This window comes from Sinohyriopsis cumingii, chromosome 11 (assembly GCF_028554795.1).
Source record: "Sinohyriopsis cumingii isolate HCF-2022 chromosome 11, ASM2855479v2, whole genome shotgun sequence".
Taxonomy (NCBI): Eukaryota; Metazoa; Mollusca; class Bivalvia; order Unionida; family Unionidae; genus Sinohyriopsis; species Sinohyriopsis cumingii.
In genome coordinates this window covers 58321841-58327840 of record NC_142971.1, presented here as the reverse complement: position 1 = coordinate 58327840, position 6000 = coordinate 58321841, and positions in this window count along the sequence as shown.

Genomic DNA, 6000 nt, shown 5'->3' with positions numbered 1-6000 from the left:
GGAAATGCGTAGCCATGATGGGCGGCAATGTAAGCAGCGGCTTCAACCAGTTGACTGAGGGGGTATCCAGCGTAGGTTTGTTTGTAGAATTGGGGAAGAACTCTGACCCTAATCCCCATTGAGAAGGTCTTGGTTTAAAGGTGTCTAGAGATTTGTAGGCAACGTATTGTATGACTCTAATAAACTACCCTGCTTTGTTGACGTCATACAATGCTTGATCTAGTCCCATTTCGGTGTACTTCTCAACGAGTGTCAGCGTCCCCCTCCTCCTCCTCAACCGCCTCAATTTCCTCTTCTGGTTCTGATACTAATTCTTTAGTTGAGGTAGATAGTTTCAAGTCCGCTGCTATGGTGTCTGTCGCTGTTATTGTTGTTGTGGTTGTTCTTTCAGCTGAGATTGCCTGCAGTATCGGAGTGAGAAAAGAACGTTGTTGTTGTTGTAGTGTTTAACGCCATTTTTCAGCACGCGATAGGCTATACATGGCGGCCAGTATTAATGGTGGAGGAAGAACCCGGGAAAAACCCGGAAAGAACCACCGACCCACGAGAAGCTACTGGCAAGCTTTCTCACATACCCACATTAGCCGAATCCGAGACTCGAACCCACGCAGACAAAGGTGAGATGAGAGTGATCCGTAACGGAGAGCGCTTTAGACCACTCGGCCACTCGGGGCCCTAGAAAAGAACGTAGTGCCTCCGATAATTACATTTGAGTTTGCCATACCGTTTGTCTAACATAATTGGCCCTTTGTTTTGCCACCACTCTTTCCGGGGCAGGTTGTTTGTTAGGTATAGTCGGATGTTGACTAGATGTTATTTGTGTTCTCGAGGTGGGTGGAGTGCTAACTGGCTAGGTCTGCATTTCTTGCTCCCGCTACTGTTGCGTATATTTCTTCCCTCCACACCGAGTTCTGGACCTAATTCTTTTAATTTCGTTGTACCCGAACTTACATTATCCATATTATCACCAACAAAAAAAACGCACAAACCTAAAAGAAACACTCACTCACTTTTTTACAGAACATTACTATTTTTTAAAATTTTGATAAGCGACGGAAACGAAGGACTTAGAGTCGCACTTTCTAACCAAGATAAAGAAATCATGTGCTGATAGACTCACTTCTGTATTTTTTCTTCTAACTGACTAACATATCATAGGCAATGGAATGTTATTTCTTTTCGAGAGCATGGGGTAGCCCTGAATTTTTTTTTTTGAACTTGAAGCTATGGCGGTCGCTTAGGTTATAAGATGGCGACCTCCTCTGACGACAGGCTTTCTCACAGGATAAGGTCTGCTTCTTCGGAAAAGAGAAGAAGAACTCGTTGGTGTCGATACAACTGTTGACAAAGCCTCTGTCAGGTTCATGCTGCTGCTATTGCTGCTCTCTCTGCTGTTTATGAAGTATGTACTTCTCCATCCATTCTTCTTTCTCCTTCTTGAATTCCTCCTTGAAGAGCTCTTCCTTCAGGTCTTCAGTGACTTTTAGCATTCTCACATTTTCTGTCTCTTCTGGCTTCGGTATCAGACTGTGTCTGACCCTATGCAAATTCACGTAGGCTTCGTTTAGCTTAGCTAGTTTGGAGCACATCTTCGTAGGAGGATGAGTTAACAATGGATGGGCAGACTGGAGACTTCCCCGGTTCTTAAAGTCAAAGCGCGGACGTGAAGGAAAACATTACTACACGGTTTTCTAGCCGGAACGTTCAAATAGTGTTATGGGAGGGATAGAGAGAAGTCAAAGAGCATGAATCAACATTCCTATAGCCAAACAAACCACAAAGGCATTTTTTTCTTCAAAACACAACATTTTTTTATTCATACTAACAAACAACTCTAACATTTTGTTTAACAATAATCCAACACTATAACATCAAACATTTTTTTTCAAATACCAAACATTTTTTCAATTTACAGTCTACTTTAAACAGGGCTGACAACGTTGTGAATGAAATTGTGATTTCCACTGTTGGAAGTCATTAGGCCATTGATGGACACTACGTTTCCTAGTTAGAGACAAAAGATAAGCATACTGGTCACAAAACCGTCGATGTACTTTCACATCGTTTCTAGAAGAATGACGAGGATCAAAATGAGTCACTAAATGTTCTAAAGAATAGCCCAGGCTGCAATGATGCAGAAAATACACACAGTACTGTCCACACACCAAGGAATATGTGCCTTGTTATTTCACATTATTGAATCGTGTGGTCTGAGCATTTCTTCTCATAAAGTCAATGATATCGTCTTCCAAAGGGGGCAGTCCATAGGAATCGAAATATTCCACACATCCTTCTTGAGGAAAGTAGACGGCTACCCAGTGGGTTCCTGGGAGATGACTGTCGTCCGTGTTGATGACATAAGCTTGATGGTCTTGAGGTTTGCGATGAGGGAGTTCATCTTTAGCACAGACGACAGGATTCCAAGAAGCCGCATACGAACTGTGGTTCAAAAGGTAATAAAGTTCCCAGGTATCCATTTTTTGTTTTTTTTTTTCTTCTTCACAGGTAATGATAAGTGATCAATTCGATCCTGACTTTCTGCTTGAAAATGTCTGACAAGTAACCGTTTCTTCGCCTTGTCTCCCAACTCTGATCCAACAGAGCTTCGATGCGATTGATCTCTTGAGTTGTTAATGGAGGACAATAATGTTCACGCAAGCCTTTATACCACTATTGTAACACGTCTTCTTCTGAGATGAGACTCCAAGCTTCGTCCAGATATTCGTCCAATTTTTCTTCTTGACTCAGCATCAGGCATTTATCGTGTTGAATTTCACTGGGATGATCGTTATGACATCCATAGCAATCTTTCTTGATCAATTCCTTAATTTTTTTCTGTCAAGACTATAGCATAACAGGAAACTAAATGTGATTCTTGTTCTGGCCATCTAGACTTCATCATGATGACTTCTTCGTCTTTGTCTTGGGGTTCTCCTTCCTCAGGATCTTCACATTCCATGTCCAAAGAATTCCTACTATACAAACATTGATAAAAGTCTTCCATGACTTCTAATAGTCTAGAATGACTTCTCTCAAACTGTTGGTTTATATCGTATTGTCCAATTCAGCATACAGGATGACGTTCACCGTATTATCTGCGCGTAGATTTTCTGCAAACTGAAATTCCACACGCATCTGGCCGGATTTTATAGGGTGAAAATGTCCCTCCTCGCTGTCTTGACTTACAATTCGTTAGAGAACCGTTTTCGAAAATGGAGTTTCACTGTAACTTTCCCTTTGGAGAATGGAATATTTTGTCCCAGATCTCCTTTTATAGCAATGTTGACAGTGTCTAAATACGACTTACTGACGGGCAAATAGTGAGGATGTACAAATTCACGGTGTACGTGATAGGTGTTTGCACCTTCCTGGTCATTGTTTGTGGTACTATCCACTTTGAAAGGAATGACACGCAGTAACGGAACAGAGGTGTGTCCCACCATGTTGTACTCCACCACATCGGAATACACAAAGATCAAATTAAGTCCTTGGTTCAGTTCTACCGGGTTTCCAAAAGCTCTGTAAAAATCCATATTACTTTTGATCTTGGGGCTCATATTGTTTGCGACCATTTCTGCATGTCCACCCAAAATTTCAAACGAACTACCATTGAACCTGACGGACAATGTGTCCGTATCTTGAAATTTGATCACGAGACGATGAGCCACTTTATGGTACTCAATCTTCACACTTTTTTTGGCTCTGTTCAGTGCTTTGCCAAAGACTAAGTTGAACCTGTCCGCAATAGTGTCCACCAAATGTTCACCACTAAAATAATAACCTGAAGGAATTTTCAAGGTGTAGATAATGAAGGCTGGATTGCTGGCTGGTCTTGTGTCCCCTAAAAACCCGATTTTGTTGATTTCTTCCTCCAATTGGGCATTCAGGATTTCCACCTCGAAAGTGTTTTGCTTTTCGGTGATGTTTTTGATTTGTGTTGGGTGAATGATTTCCACTAAAGCCACTTCCCAATGGGCTTCGTGATCTAACTGGATGGTCTGAGGTAATTTGACCGTGTAACAGCACAACGTGTTCTTGGGAAACACCTCCATGGAACTGTCACTGGGTAAGGTTAAGTAAAATTGGTTGTTATTGCTCATAATTCCAGAGTTTTGTGGCTCTCCGAGGCGATACTGGAAGTTAGAGGAGTGTCTCCGCCCAAAATGGGGTTGTTATTGTTGTTGTTGTGCTTGTTGTTGTTCGACTGGTGACTGGCACTGGCACATGACACTAGGTTCCCGTGGTTCCCGTTCGAGGAGAATTTCAGGGAGGGATTAGGAAGCAGGTAACCGATGTAACTGCTCAATACAATGGTCCACAAGTGTTTGTCTCCTTGTTGCAAACCCAAATTGGCAATGGATGCACCGATGACACAATACACCACGAAGGTTTGGCAGAAAAAGACGATCTGCGTTTTAGGCACACGTTTTCCATACCATACCCACAAGGGTTGTGTTTGTAAATCTTGCTGAGAAGAATTGGGTGAAGGAGTCATCGCAGTAGCTGAATCTGTGTGAAAGGGCATGATGGTCACTTCTTTTTATAGTGCGAAGCGTCGATGCAAGAATCAAAACTGGGTGGATATCCTTTCCAACGTACTTTGACTTCTTTGACACGTCGTTTGCCCACTTTACGGTTTCTGCATTTGACAATGCCTTTAATGTCGTACACGTCGTCTTTTTTGGTGACACGACTTGATTTGAAATAAGTACGGGCTAGCGTTTTGTTGAGTACTTAACACCCATGGCTGTCTTTTTGAGCACCTTTTTTCCTCCTTTACCACGCTCGGACAGAAAAATGAGTGTGTGGTGAGACTATTCCCACTCATGTTTAAAGCCTTTCAGTCAGGTTGTTAAGGACTAGTTAGTCCTACACCTGAGTGGCTAAATTTAAAAGTAGTCTGTGAGTACATAAAAGCCTGGGGATGAGGCTCTCTTTCCTTCCCCAGGTGTAATTTAAAATCACGCGGTGCGTTATTAAACCAGTGATATATGCTCCATTAGAGCGAAAATCACTTTAATTCAAGTAAGCAAGCAAGCAAGTTCGGGTACCGTCTCTAGCACTCTTGATGACACCAACTGTCTGGGTTATTTTCTTTCTTGCAAGCCCCTATGTTCCACTTCTGTTTGTGATAATAACTTGTGATACTTCACATTTTCTAAAGTGGAATTCTTTACAAGCCGTACAAAATACAAAACTTATATGACTTTGGCTTTTGACACTTGCACAGACTCTTCACTTTATAAGTGTCACGAGAAAATTGTATATCCAATTTTTACCATTTTCAAAAACACGCACACACTTGCAGCTTGACCAGAAATATGTACATCTTGTTTTGTGGATAAGTCACAGACAAGTCCAAGCATATATAGGTGATTATGAACGTTAGGAATATCCCTTCATTTTTTTCAGAAATATCAAAGCTTGTATGTGCATTTTCCCTTTTCCACTCTATATTAGTACTTAGATTTGTTCAAAAAAAAAAAGGCGTGAAGGAAAACATCGTTATGTTCATTCTAATCATGCTTGCCGTATCTCTTTGTGTTTTAGAGGTCATATTTCTTCTTAAGTAAATACAGGCATCAATAGACAGACAGATTGGGTCATCATCCTTGAGTTTCACTGTACTTTCGGTTCTTTACTTCATACAAACCCCAAATTTATTAGTTTGAAAAAAAAAAAAGATAACATGCCCCTCAATACTGTAACACATCTGTTCTGACTTTACCGATGTGAGTGTTTATGTTAAAATGTTTAAGTGAGATATAAAAAAAATGGTCAGCTTGAAAACGCGAACCAATACTGTGACGCTCAGTATTTTGATGTGGTAAGAAGAAATGGTACAACACACACAAAGAGGGCTTGTAAGTTCACATTTCAGTCTGTCTGCACTGTAATGGTAACAACGCAAGAACATAGGGATTATTATGCCACACAGTCCTAGAACAAAACAATGCATCACCCGTTGTAAGCCATTTCATTGGCTATACTTATTTTCTT